Consider the following 18,025-nt stretch of genomic DNA (forward strand, 5'->3'; position numbering starts at 1 on the left):
CACCACAATATATTTTAACCTGACTAACAACATATAAAGATGCAATAGTACACACTAGTACACCACAATATATTTTCACCTTACTAATACATATAAAGATAAAATAGTACACACTAGTACACCATAATATATTTTCACCTTACTAATACATATAAAGATGCAATGGTACACACTAGTACACCACAATATATTTTCACCTTACTAATACATATAAAGATGCAATAGTACACACTAGTACACCACAATATATTTTCACCTTACTAATACATATAAAGATGCAATAGTACACACTAGTACACCACAATATATTTTCCCCTGACTAACAACACATAAAGATGCAATAGTACACACTAGTACACCACAATATATTTTCACCTTACTAATACATATAAAGATGCAATAGTACACACTAGTACACCACAATATATTTTCACCTTACTAATACATATAAAGATGCAATAGTACACATTAGTACACCACAATATATTTTCACCTTACTAATACATATAAAGATGCAATAGTACACACTAGTACACCACAATATATTTTTCCCTGACTAACAACACATAAAGATGCAATAGTACACACTAGTACACCACAATATATTTTAACCTGACTAACAACATATAAAGATGCAATAGTACACACTAGTACACCACAATATATTTTCACCTTACTAATACATATAAAGATAAAATAGTACACACTAGTACACCATAATATATTTTCACCTTACTAATACATATAAAGATGCAATGGTACACACTAGTACACCACAATATATTTTCACCTTACTAATACATATAAAGATGCAATAGTACACACTAGTACACCACAATATATTTTCACCTTACTAATACATATAAAGATGCAATAGTACACACTAGTACACCACAATATATTTTCCCCTGACTAACAACACATAAAGATGCAATAGTACACACTAGTACACCACAATATATTTTCACCTTACTAATACATATAAAGATGCAATAGTACACACTAGTACACCACAATATATTTTCACCTTACTAATACATATAAAGATGCAATAGTACACATTAGTACACCACAATATATTTTCACCTTACTAATACATATAAAGATGCAATAGTACACACTAGTACACCACAATATATTTTCACCTTACTAATACATATAAAGATGCAATAGTACACACTAGTACACCACAATATATTTTCCCCTGACTAACAACACATAAAGATGCAATAGTACACACTAGTACACCACAATATATTTTAACCTGACTAACAACACATAAAGATACAATAGTACACACTAGTACACCACAATATATTTTCACCTTACTAATACATATAAAGATGCAATAGTACACACTAGTACACCACAATATATTTTCACCTTACTAATACATATAAAGATGCAATAGTACACACTAGTACACCACAATATATTTTAACCTGACTAACAACACATAAAGATACAATAGTACACACTAGTACACCACAATATATTTTAACCTGACTAACAACACATAAAGATGCAATAGTACACACTAGTACACCACAATATATTTTCACCTTACTAATACATATAAAGATGCAATAGTACACACTAGTACACCACAATATATTTTAACCTGACTAACAACACATAAAGATACAATAGTACACACTAGTACACCACAATATATTTTCACCTTACTAATACATATAAAGATGCAATAGTACACACTAGTACACCACAATATATTTTCACCTTACTAATACACATAAAGATGCAATAGTACACACTAGTACACCACAATATATTTTCACGTTACTAATACACATAAAGATGCAATAGTACACACTAGTACACCACAATATATTTTCACCTTACTAATACATATAAAGATGCAATAGTACACACTAGTACACCACAATATATTTTCACCTAACTAATACACATAAAGATGCAATAGTACACACTAGTACACCACAATATATTTTCACCTAACTAATACACATAAAGATGCAATAGTACACACTAGTACACCATAATATATTTTCACCTTACTAATACATATAAAGATGCAATAGTACACACTAGTACACCACAATATATTTTCACCTAACTAATACACATAAAGATGCAATAGTACACACTAGTACACCACAATATATTTTCACCTTACTAATACACATAAAGATGCAATAGTACACACTAGTACACCACAATATATTTTCACCTAACTAATACACATAAAGATGCAATAGTACACACTAGTACACCACAATATATTTTCACCTTACTAATACACATAAAGATGCAATAGTACACACTAGTACACCACAATATATTTTCACCTTATTAATACACATAAAGATGCAATAGTACACACTAGTACACCACAATATATTTTCACCTTACTAATACACATAAAGATGCAATAGTACACACTAGTACACCACAATATATTTTCACCTTACTAATACATATAAAGATGCAATAGTACACACTAGTACACCACAATATATGTTCACCTTACTAATATATATAAAGATGCAATAGTACACACTAGTACACCACAATATATTTTAACCTGACTAACAACACATAAAGATGCAATAGTACACACTAGTACACCACAATATATTTTCACCTTACTAATACATATAAAGATGCAATAGTACACACTAGTACACCACAATATATTTTAACCTGACTAACAACACATAAAGATACAATAGTACACACTAGTACACCACAATATATTTTCACCTTACTAATACATATAAAGATGCAATAGTACACACTAGTACACCACAATATATTTTCACCTTACTAATACACATAAAGATGCAATAGTACACACTAGTACACCACAATATATTTTCACGTTACTAATACACATAAAGATGCAATAGTACACACTAGTACACCACAATATATTTTCACCTTACTAATACAAATAAAGATGCAATAGTACACACTAGTACACCACAATATATTTTCACCTAACTAATACACATAAAGATGCAATAGTACACACTAGTACACCACAATATATTTTCACCTAACTAATACACATAAAGATGCAATAGTACACACTAGTACACCATAATATATTTTCACCTTACTAATACATATAAAGATGCAATAGTACACACTAGTACACCACAATATATTTTCACCTAACTAATACACATAAAGATGCAATAGTACACACTAGTACACCACAATATATTTTAACCTGACTAACAACATATAAAGATGCAATAGTACACACTAGTACACCACAATATATTTTCACCTAACTAATACACATAAAGATGCAATAGTACACACTAGTACACCACAATATATTTTCACCTTACTAATACACATAAAGATGCAATAGTACACACTAGTACACCACAATATATTTTCACCTTATTAATACACATAAAGATGCAATAGTACACACTAGTACACCACAATATATTTTCACCTTACTAATACACATAAAGATGCAATAGTACACACTAGTACACCACAATATATTTTCACCTTACTAATACATATAAAGATGCAATAGTACACACTAGTACACCACAATATATGTTCACCTTACTAATATATATAAAGATGCAATAGTACACACTAGTACACCATAATATATTTTCACCTTACTAATACACATAAAGATGCAATAGTACACACTAGTACACCATAATATATTTTCACCTTACTAATACATATAAAGATGCAATAGTACACACTAGAACACCACAATATATTTTCCCCTGACTAACAACACATAAAGATGCAATAGTACACACTAGTACACCACAATATATTTTCACCTTACTAATACATATAAATATGCAATAGTACACACTAGTACACCACAATATATTTTCACCTTACTAATACATATAAAGATGCAATAGTACACACTAGTACACCACAATATATTTTCACCTTACTAATACATATAAAGATGCAATAGTACACACTAGTACACCACAATATATTTTCACCTGACTAACAACACATAAAGATGCAATAGTACACACTAGTACACCACAATATATTTTCACCTGACTAACAACACATAAAGATGCAATAGTACACACTAGTACACCACAATATATTTTAACCTGACTAACAACACATAAAGATGCAATAGTACACACTAGTACACCACAATATATTTTCACCTTACTAATACATATAAAGATGCAATAGTACACACTAGTACACCACAATATATTTTAACCTGACTAACAACACATAAAGATACAATAGTACACACTAGTACACCATAATATATTTTCACCTTACTAATACATATAAAGATGCAATAGTACACACTAGTACACCACAATATATTTTAACCTGACTAACAACATATAAAGATGCAATAGTACACACTAGTACACCACAATATATTTTAACCTGACTAACAACATATAAAGATGCAATAGTACACACTAGTACACCACAATATATTTTAACCTGACTAACAACATATAAAGATGCAATAGTACACACTAGTACACCACAATATATTTTCACCTTACTAATACATATAAAGATGCAATAGTACACACTAGTACACCACAATATATTTTAACCTGTCTAACAACACATAAAGATGCAATAGTACACACTAGTACACCACAATATATTTTCACCTTACTAATACATATAAAGATGCAATAGTACACACTAGTACACCACAATATATTTTCACCTTACTAATACATATAAAGATGCAATAGTACACACTAGTACACCACAATATATTTTCACCTTACTAATACATATAAAGATGCAATAGTACACACTAGTACACCACAATATATTTTCCCCTGACTAACAACACATAAAGATGCAATAGTACACACTAGTACACCACAATATATTTTCACCTTACTAATACATATAAAGATGCAATAGTACACACTAGTACACCACAATATATTTTCACCTTACTAATACATATAAAGATGCAATAGTACACACTAGTACACCACAATATATTTTAACCTGACTAACAACACATAAAGATACAATAGTACACACTAGTACACCACAATATATTTTAACCTGACTAACAACACATAAAGATGCAATAGTACACACTAGTACACCACAATATATTTTAACCTGACTAACAACACATAAAGATACAATAGTACACACTAGTACACCACAATATATTTTCACCTTACTAATACATATAAAGATGCAATAGTACACACTAGTACACCACAATATATTTTCACCTTACTAATACACATAAAGATGCAATAGTACACACTAGTACACCACAATATATTTTCACGTTACTAATACACATAAAGATGCAATAGTACACACTAGTACACCACAATATATTTTCACCTTACTAATACATATAAAGATGCAATAGTACACACTAGTACACCATAATATATTTTCACCTTACTAATACATATAAAGATGCAATAGTACACACTAGTACACCACAATATATTTTCACCTAACTAATACACATAAAGATGCAATAGTACACACTAGTACACCACAATATATTTTCACCTTACTAATACACATAAAGATGCAATAGTACACACTAGTACACCACAATATATTTTAACCTGACTAACAACATATAAAGATGCAATAGTACACACTAGTACACCACAATATATTTTCACCTAACTAATACACATAAAGATGCAATAGTACACACTAGTACACCACAATATATTTTCACCTTATTAATACAAATAAAGATGCAATAGTACACACTAGTACACCACAATATATTTTCACCTTACTAATACACATAAAGATGCAATAGTACACACTAGTACACCACAATATATTTTCACCTTACTAATACATATAAAGATGCAATAGTACACACTAGTACACCACAATATATGTTCACCTTACTAATATATATAAAGATGCAATAGTACACACTAGTACACCATAATATATTTTCACCTTACTAATACACATAAAGATGCAATAGTACACACTAGTACACCATAATATATTTTCACCTTACTAATACATATAAAGATGCAATAGTACACACTAGAACACCACAATATATTTTCCCCTGACTAACAACACATAAAGATGCAATAGTACACACTAGTACACCACAATATATTTTCACCTTACTAATACATATAAATATGCAATAGTACACACTAGTACACCACAATATATTTTCACCTTACTAATACATATAAAGATGCAATAGTACACACTAGTACACCACAATATATTTTCACCTTACTAATACATATAAAGATGCAATAGTACACACTAGTACACCACAATATATTTTCACCTGACTAACAACACATAAAGATGCAATAGTACACACTAGTACACCACAATATATTTTCACCTGACTAACAACACATAAAGATGCAATAGTACACACTAGTACACCACAATATATTTTAACCTGACTAACAACACATAAAGATGCAATAGTACACACTAGTACACCACAATATATTTTCACCTTACTAATACATATAAAGATGCAATAGTACACACTAGTACACCACAATATATTTTAACCTGACTAACAACACATAAAGATACAATAGTACACACTAGTACACCATAATATATTTTCACCTTACTAATACATATAAAGATGCAATAGTACACACTAGTACACCACAATATATTTTAACCTGACTAACAACATATAAAGATGCAATAGTACACACTAGTACACCACAATATATTTTAACCTGACTAACAACATATAAAGATGCAATAGTACACACTAGTACACCACAATATATTTTCACCTTACTAATACATATAAAGATGCAATAGTACACACTAGTACACCACAATATATTTTAACCTGTCTAACAACACATAAAGATGCAATAGTACACACTAGTACACCACAATATATTTTCACCTTACTAATACATATAAAGATGCAATAGTACACACTAGTACACCACAATTTATTTTCACCTTACTAATACATATAAAGATGCAATAGTACACACTAGTACACCATAATATATTTTCACCTTACTAATACATATAAAGATGCAATAGTACACACTAGTACACCACAATATATTTTCACCTTACTAATACATATAAAGATGCAATAGTACACACTAGTACACCACAATATATTTTCACCTTACTAATACACATAAAGATGCAATAGTACACACTAGTACACAACAATATATTTTCACCTTACTAATACACATAAAGATGCAATAGTACACACTAGTACACCACAATATATTTTCACCTTACTAATACATATAAAGATGCAATAGTACACACTAGTACACCACAATATATTTTCACCTAACTAATACACATAAAGACGCAATAGTACACACTAGTACACCACAATATATTTTAACCTGACTAACAACATATAAAGATGCAATAGTACACACTAGTACACCACAATATATTTTCACCTTACTAATACACATAAAGATGCAATAGTACACACTAGTACACCACAATATATTTTCACCTTACTAATACACATAAAGATGCAATAGTACACACTAGTACACCACAATATATTTTCACCTTACTAATACATATAAAGATGCAATAGTACACACTAGTACACCACAATATATTTTCACCTAACTAATACACATAAAGATGCAATAGTACACACTAGTACACCACAATATATTTTCACCTTACTAATACACATAAAGATGCAATAGTACACACTAGTACACCACAATATATTTTAACCTGACTAACAACATATAAAGATGCAATAGTACACACTAGTACACCACAATATATTTTCACCTTACTAATACATATAAAGATGCAATAGTACACACTAGTACACCACAATATATTTTCACCTTACTAATATATATAAAGATGCAATAGTACACACTAGTACACCACAATATATTTTAACCTGACTAACAACATATAAAGATGCAATAGTACACACTAGTACACCACAATATATTTTCACCTTACTAATACATATAAAGATGCAATAGTACACACTAGTACACCACAATATATTTTAACCTTACTAATACATATAAAGATGCAATAGTACACACTAGTACACCACAATATATTTTCACCTTACTAATACATATAAAGATGCAATAGTACACACTAGTACACCACAATATATTTTCACCTTACTAATACACATAAAGATACAATAGTACACACTAGTACACCACAATATATTTTCACCTGACTAACAACACATAAAGATGCAATAGTACACACTAGTACACCACAATATATTTTCACCTTACTAATACATATAAAGATGCAATAGTACACACTAGTACACCACAATATATTTTCTTCTTACTAATACATATAAAGATGCAATAGTACACACTAGTACACCACAATATATTTTCACCTTACTAATACATATAAAGATGCAATAGTACACACTAGTACACCACAATATATTTTAACCTGACTAACAACACATAAAGATACAATAGTACACACTAGTACACCACAATATATTTTCACCTTACTAATACATATAAAGATGCAATAGTACACACTAGTACACCACAATATATTTTCACCTTACTAATACACATAAAGATGCAATAGTACACACTAGTACACCACAATATATTTTCACGTTACTAATACACATAAAGATGCAATAGTACACACTAGTACACCACAATATATTTTCACCTTACTAATACATATAAAGATGCAATAGTACACACTAGTACACCATAATATATTTTCACCTTACTAATACATATAAAGATGCAATAGTACACACTAGTACACCACAATATATTTTCACCTAACTAATACACATAAAGATGCAATAGTACACACTAGTACACCACAATATATTTTCACCTTACTAATACACATAAAGATGCAATAGTACACACTAGTACACCACAATATCTTTTAACCTGACTAACAACATATAAAGATGCAATAGTACACACTAGTACACCACAATATATTTTCACCTAACTAATACACATAAAGATGCAATAGTACACACTAGTACACCACAATATATTTTCACCTTACTAATACACATAAAGATGCAATAGTACACACTAGTACACCACAATATATTTTCACCTTATTAATACACATAAAGATGCAATAGTACACACTAGTACACCACAATATATTTTCACCTTACTAATACACATAAAGATGCAATAGTACACACTAGTACACCACAATATATTTTCCCCTGACTAACAACACATAAAGATGCAATAGTACACACTAGTACACCACAATATATTTTAACCTGACTAACAACACATAAAGATACAATAGTACACACTAGTACACCACAATATATTTTCACCTTACTAATACATATAAAGATGCAATAGTACACACTAGTACACCACAATATATTTTCACCTGACTAACAACACATAAAGATGCAATAGTACACACTAGTACACCACAATATATTTTAACCTGACTAACAACACATAAAGATGCAATAGTACACACTAGTACACCACAATATATTTTAACCTGACTAACAACACATAAAGATGCAATAGTACACACTAGTACACCACAATATATTTTCACCTTACTAATACATATAAAGATGCAATAGTACACCCTAGTACACCACAATATATTTTAACCTGACTAACAACACATAAAGATACAATAGTACACACTAGTACACCATAATATATTTTCACCTTACTAATACATATAAAGATGCAATAGTACACACTAGTACACCACAATATATTTTAACCTGACTAACAACATATAAAGATGCAATAGTACACACTAGTACACCACAATATATTTTAACCTGACTAACAACATATAAAGATGCAATAGTACACACTAGTACACCACAATATATTTTCACCTTACTAATACATATAAAGATGCAATAGTACACACTAGTACACCACAATATATTTTAACCTGTCTAACAACACATAAAGATGCAATAGTACACACTAGTACACCACAATATATTTTCACCTTACTAATACATATAAAGATGCAATAGTACACACTAGTACACCACAATATATTTTCACCTTACTAATACATATAAAGATGCAATAGTACACACTAGTACACCATTATATATTTTCACCTTACTAATACATATAAAGATGCAATAGTACACACTAGTACACCACAATATATTTTCACCTTACTAATACATATAAAGATGCAATAGTACACACTAGTACACCACAATATATTTTCACCTTACTAATACACATAAAGATGCAATAGTACACACTAGTACACAACAATATATTTTCACCTTACTAATACACATAAAGATGCAATAGTACACACTAGTACACCACAATATATTTTAACCTGACTAACAACATATAAAGATGCAATAGTACACACTAGTACACCACAATATATTTTCACCTTACTAATACATATAAAGATGCAATAGTACACACTAGTACACCACAATATATTTTCACCTTACTAATATATATAAAGATGCAATAGTACACACTAGTACACCATAATATATTTTCACCTTACTAATACACATAAAGATGCAATAGTACACACTAGTACACCACAATATATTTTCACCTTACTAATACACATAAAGATGCAATAGTACACACTAGTACACCACAATATATTTTCACCTTACTAATACACATAAAGATGCAATAGTACACACTAGTACACCACAATATATTTTCACCTAACTAATACACATAAAGATGCAATAGTACACACTAGTACACCACAATATATTTTCACCTTACTAATACACATAAAGATGCAATAGTACACACTAGTACACCACAATATATTTTAACCTGACTAACAACATATAAAGATGCAATAGTACACACTAGTACACCACAATATATTTTCACCTTACTAATACATATAAAGATGCAATAGTACACACTAGTACACCACAATATATTTTCACCTTACTAATATATATAAAGATGCAATAGTACACACTAGTACACCACAATATATTTTAACCTGACTAACAACATATAAAGATGCAATAGTACACACTAGTACACCACAATATATTTTCACCTTACTAATACATATAAAGATGCAATAGTACACACTAGTACACCACAATATATTTTCTTCTTACTAATACATATAAAGATGCAATAGTACACACTAGTACACCACAATATATTTTCACCTTACTAATACATATAAAGATGCAATAGTACACACTAGTACACCACAATATATTTTCACCTTACTAATACACATAAAGATACAATAGTACACACTAGTACACCACAATATATTTTCACCTGACTAACAACACATAAAGATGCAATAGTACACACTAGTACACCACAATATATTTTCACCTTACTAATACATATAAAGATGCAATAGTACACACTAGTACACCACAATATATTTTCTTCTTACTAATACATATAAAGATGCAATAGTACACACTAGTACACCACAATATATTTTCACCTTACTAATACATATAAAGATGCAATAGTACACACTAGTACACCACAATATATTTTCACCTTACTAATACACATAAAGATACAATAGTACACACTAGTACACCACAATATATTTTCACCTGACTAACAACACATAAAGATGCAATAGTACACACTAGTACACCACAATATATTTTAACCTGACTAACAACATATAAAGATGCAATAGTACACACTAGTACACCACAATATATTTTCACCTTACTAATACACATAAAGATACAATAGTACACACTAGTACACCACAATATATTTTCACCTGACTAACAACACATAAAGATGCAATAGTACACACTAGTACACCACAATATATTTTAACCTGACTAACAACATATAAAGATGCAATAGTACACACTAGTACACCACAATATATTTTCACCTTACTAATACATATAAAGATGCAATAGTACACACTAGTACACCACAATATATTTTCACCTTACTAATACATATAAAGATGCAATAGTACACACTAGTACACCACAATATATTTTCACCTTACTAATACACATAAAGATACAATAGTACACACTAGTACACCACAATATATTTTCACCTTACTAATACATATAAAGATGCAATAGTACACACTAGTACACCACAATATATTTTCACCTGACTAACAACACATAAAGATGCAATAGTACACACTAGTACACCACAATATATTTTCACCTTACTAATACATATAAAGATGCAATAGTACACACTAGTACACCACAATATATTTTAACCTGACTAACAACATATAAAGATGCAATAGTACACACTAGTACACCACAATATATTTTCACCTTACTAATACACATAAAGATGCAATAGTACACACTAGTACACCACAATATATTTTAACCTGACTAACAACATATAAAGATGCAATAGTACACACTAGTACACCACAATATATTTTCACCTTACTAATACATATAAAGATGCAATAGTACACACTAGTACACCACAATATATTTTAACCTGACTAACAACATATAAAGATGCAATAGTACACACTAGTACACCACAATATATTTTCACCTTACTAATACACATAAAGATGCAATAGTACACACTAGTACACCACAATATATTTTCACCTTACTAATACACATAAAGATACAATAGTACACACTAGTACACCACAATATATTTTCACCTGTCTAACAACACATAAAGATGCAATAGTACACACTAGTAAACCACAATATATTTTCACCTTACTAATACATATAAAGATGCAATAGTACACATTAGTACACCACAATATATTTTCACCTTACTAATACATATAAAGATGCAATAGTACACCACAATATATTTTCACCTTACTAATACATATAAAGATGCAATAGTACACTCTAGTACACCACAATATATTTTCACCTGACTAACAACACATAAAGATGCAATAGTACACACTAGTACACCACAATATATTTCAACCTGACTAACAACACATAAAGATGCAATAGTACACACTAGTACACCACAATATATTTTCACCTTACTAATACATATAAAGATGCAATAGTACACACTAGTACACCACAATATATTTCAACCTGACTAACAACACATAAAGATGCAATAGTACACACTAGTACACCACAATATATTTTCACCTTACTAATACATATAAAGATGCAATAGTACACACTAGTACACCACAATATATTTACACCTTACTAATACATATAAAGATGCAATAGTACACACTAGTACACCACAATATATTTTAACCTGACAAACAACACAAAGATGCAATAGTACACACTAGTACACCACAATATATTTTCACCTGTCTAACAACACATAAAGATACAATAGTACACACTAGTACACCACAATATATTTTCACCTGACTAACAACACATAAAGATACAATAGTACACACTAGTACACCACAATATATTTTCACCTTACTAATACACATAAAGATGCAATAGTACACACTAGTACACCACAATATATTTTCACCTGACTAACAACACATAAAGATACAATAGTACACACTAGTACACCACAATATATTTTCACCTTACTAATACACATAAAGATGCAATAGTACACACTAGTACACCACAATATATTTTCACCTTACTAATACACATAAAGATGCAATAGTACACACTAGTACACCACAATATATTTTCACCTTACTAATACATATAAAGATGTAATAGTACACACTAGTACACCACAATATATTTTCACCTTACTAATACATATAAAGATGCAATAGTACACACTAGTACACCACAATATATTTTCACCTTACTAATACACATAAAGATGCAATAGTACACACTAGTACACCACAATATATTTTCACCTTACTAATACACATAAAGATGCAATAGTACACACTAGTACACCACAATATATTGTCGCATGATTAGCAATACCAAGACTCATGTTTATGTTTTTTAAGCAACTGATGTTGTTTTTCAGACATTTTCCACCTTTGTTCTTTCATCACATTCACCGCAAACGTCATGAAATGGCATCAAAAATGTCCTATAAATCCTAATTATGCTCTCAGGGTGAACACTAACGTTGTGAATGAGCAATAATGCATCATCATTGGCATCACAGCTGCCTTGGCGACCATCTGCCTTCTCTTATTATTCATCATCACAACACAGGCAGCGCTTGTCCACTGTAATTACACAACAACAACAACAACAGTTTGAATTACCTGTTTGATTCTTCCAAAGGACTCGTAGGCCCGCCCACGGATTTCCCTCATTCTCAAGGATTGTCACCTTGGTCACCTGTGGATGAGGTAGGTAGGTATAGGTGTGCTGAACGCGACCTGACTGCATATCACACATATGGAAGAGGCCTGGCTGGAAATGGAAAATATCACAATTGTACTCTTCACATTGACTTGAAATCACATACTGTACATGTCACAAAGATTATACTTCTTCACATTACCATTTTGAGCAGACCTGGGCACTCTGCGGCCCGCGGGCCACATCCGGCCCTTTGTGCATCCCTGTCTGGCCCGCGTGAGGCCAAACATAAATGACAAAATACATTTAAAAAACCATCTATGTCGTGCGTGCAATACAACTGTGCTGCTTTTATTTTGAAAAGTGTTATTTATGGGCGTATGTCCGGGTGTAACCTGTGAGTGAAGGTGCACAGCGACAAGTGATGCACGGTTATCCCCGAGACGCTAAAAAGAGAAAAGTTGATGAGGAATGGCGTGTTTCCAACGAGACATGGACTGCCAAGTATTTCTTTGCAGAGATGAAAGGTAAAGCCGTGTGCTTAATTTGTGGTACACATGTTGCTGTGTTTAAAGAATATCATTTGAATCGCCACTACACGACGAAGCACCAGGAAAAATACCGGAATCTGTCTGATGAAGCACGCGCAAGAGAGGCTGATGCGTTGATGGTAAAACTGGAAACCCAACAAGGACTTTTTGCCAAATTTCACACCCCCAGAGATGCAGCTGTCAGGACAAGTTTCGTCATTTCTCACAAAATCGCCAGAAAAAGTAAGGCGTTTTCTGACGGAGAGTTTATTAAGGAGTGCTTATTGGACTCTGTTACGCCTAAATGCCCGGAGAATAGGGGCGCATTTGAGAACGTGTCACTCTCCTGACGCACTGTAACGAGGCGGGTTGAGACCATCGCTGGAAACTTGGAACTTCAGCTGAAGAACAGAACGGCCGACTTTGACTGTTTTTCACTGGCTTTGGATGAGAGCTGCGATGCACGTGACACCGCCCAGCTGCTCATCGTCTTACGTGGGATAACTGCAGACTTTCATATCACGGAGGAGCGGGCAGCCATGCTGTCAATTAAAGAGACAACCACAGGTAATGACTTCTTCACATAGGTAAATGTGTGTTTGGACATGTTAGGACTGAAATGGGACAAGCTGGCAGGTGTGACAACAGATGGTTGTCCAAATCTGACGGGGAAAAATGTTGGACTTTTAAAGAGGATGCAGGATAAAGTGACAGAAATTGACATTTTTGCATTGTATTATACATCAGGAAGTGTTTTGTAAGACAGTGTTAAAAATAAAACCATCAAAAGCAATTTTGCTTTTGTATAAAGTTAAGTTAGGTTAAATGAAATTATTATTATTATTATTATTGATCTTACGGTATATCAAAAATAATTTCAGCAAAATTTAATTTAAATATTGTCGGTGTGGCCCTCCAGCAGTGCTCGGGTTGCTCATGCGGCCCCCGGTAAAAAATAATTGCCCACAACTGCTTTTGAGATATGTTTCATTTTATTTTATTATCCTAATTCAATTTTCTTTTCTTTTTTGTGAAATAATATTGGCATTGAGCACAAGACTGTTCAATGGAGGTATGTACGTATATTTTGTACTACATGTTCGTATATTTTGTACCACATGTATGATGAGGAGCTGACTAGGACATACCCAATAAAACAACATATTGTATGGGCAGAGGTGGGTTGACTACCCACAATGATTCCCGGGCGCGGCTACCGCTGCTGCCCACTGCTCCCCTCACCTCCCAGGGGGTGAACAAGGGGATGGGTCAAATGCAGAGGACACATTTCACCACACCTAGTGTGTGTGTGACTATCGTTGGTACTTGAACTTTAACACACCTAGTGTGTGTGTGTGTGTGTGTAACTATATACTTGAACTTTAAAATGGTATGTAAGTACTGTTACTTTGGAACAATATGACTCAAGTAAAATTAAAACAGAGTCATCTAAGTAATTACTTAAATAATAGTTAGTATTGTGTGAAAAAAAATATTCAAGCATTGAGTAACTTGTGATTTATTTAGTAGCTAATTACCATGAACTGATTAACGTGGACCCCTGACTTAAACAAGTGTAAAAACTTATTGGGGTGTTACCATTTAGTGGTCAATTGTACGGAATATGTACTGTACTGTGCAATCTACTAATAAAAGTCTCAATCAATCAATCAATAATGTTTGATGGTTCTTGGACTACAACTGTAGTTGGCGTGTGTGTGTAGAATATAAAAAATAATCTACAATTTACTGCAGTTAGAAGTGGAGTTCTGGTAAACTGAAATGTGAACATGTCTACAGACACTCGTCACATGATATAAATGTTCTTTTTACTAGTTTGAAAGTCATCATTGAAGATATGTGCTGCCTTCATGTCACTTTTTAGTTACTACGTTTTTATGCACTAAATTAGTCTGATTCGTCAAATAATGCCGTTTTTTTCTATTTTCACAGCTCAATGAGAAGTTGTAGTTTCCATGCTCTTTATCTCTGTGAGTGGCGCAGCGCGCCTCTCCTCCACTAGGGGGCGACTGTGCTCATTTCATCTTGTTTAGCATGTTAGAATGTAGTAGTGGAAGTGCGCCTGTCCTCCACTAGGGGGCGTCTAAAATCATTTAATCTCGTTCAGCCATGTTAGTAGAAGTAGTAGAAGAAGAAAATGCTACATGCTAATACGCTAGCACGAGTAACTTTCAAGCTTCGTACAACTTTCCATTGATATTTAATGTTATTATTTTTTTTACTGTGTTTAAATGACATTTGGGTTTTTTTTCCAGTTCATCAGAGACATACAAAAAAAGATGGTTATTGTCGCCAACTGTTGTAGGTTTCTGCTTACCAGTTGTCTTAAACGTCCGGGATGTGCTGACGTCACGTCACGTGATTAAAGTTCTTCTTTTGGTAACATTCTGTCACTTGTGAAACAAGGAGGTTTGTATTTGATCATTTAAATACTTGACACATTCTCACCTGTTTCAGCTTCCCGCAGCTGTGCTTGTTGCGGCTTTGATTGGTCCAACGGAGTCACGTGACAGTGCCTGCCGGAAGTAGGCTCGCCGACAAATGAATTCCTCTTTGCAAGCCTTAGATTATAAATATTTGTGACATAAATAAATGTAATGATCTGAATTAAACTCAGTACAACGGAGTCAAAGGAGAGTTTTTTTCTTCTTGAATTACTTAAGCAAGTATGTTTGAGTAATTGAATCAAAAATACTGAAATTCCACGACATAGTGAATTTGCAAACAGCTAAAATGATACACAAAGCAAACTATAACCTGCTAGTCAAGAATGTACAACAATTCTTCTCAAAAAGAGGAGAAATATAATCTTAGAGAAAAATGTAATTTAAAACATTTGTATGCACGCACAACACTTAAGACCTTCAGTATATCAGTATGTGGAATTAAATGATGGAATGGATTAAGCAAAGCAATCAAACAATGTACTAATATGATACACTTCAAGAAACTCTTCACACTTAAAGTGTTTACAAAGTACAAAGAAGAAGAACCATGATAACCATTGTCAATTTATTTCATCCATCCATTCATTTTCAAAATAATCTTACTTATCTCACCATATGAAATGTAATTTACTTCACCAATTATTATTTATTTATATTGTGATTACCTATGGAGTATTTTGTGAATAAATTGAGAACAGGAAGTGAACAATAGTGTTAGCAACTGTTATGTAAAGGAAAGGGGTAGGATTAAAAAAAGCTCTGCTTCTTCCTACTCCTTTTCCAACATGTTGAAAAGA

General features: G+C 31.9%; 1 long non-coding RNA gene across 1 annotated transcript in view; it reads right to left on the minus strand.

Moving 5' to 3' along the window:
* Positions 1 to 17,229, minus strand: part of LOC133655194 (uncharacterized) — an 18,181-nt gene extending 952 nt beyond the window's left edge. The window contains exons 1-2 of the long non-coding RNA XR_009826972.1: positions 17,099 to 17,229; positions 14,191 to 14,341 (exon numbers count right to left, since the gene is read on the minus strand). This is a non-coding gene — a long non-coding RNA (uncharacterized LOC133655194). The remainder of the gene's footprint in view (positions 1 to 14,190; positions 14,342 to 17,098) is intronic.
* Positions 17,230 to 18,025: the final 796 nt, after the last annotated feature.

Source organism: Entelurus aequoreus, linkage group LG08 (assembly GCF_033978785.1).
Source record: "Entelurus aequoreus isolate RoL-2023_Sb linkage group LG08, RoL_Eaeq_v1.1, whole genome shotgun sequence".
Lineage (NCBI taxonomy): Eukaryota > Metazoa > Chordata > Actinopteri > Syngnathiformes > Syngnathidae > Entelurus > Entelurus aequoreus.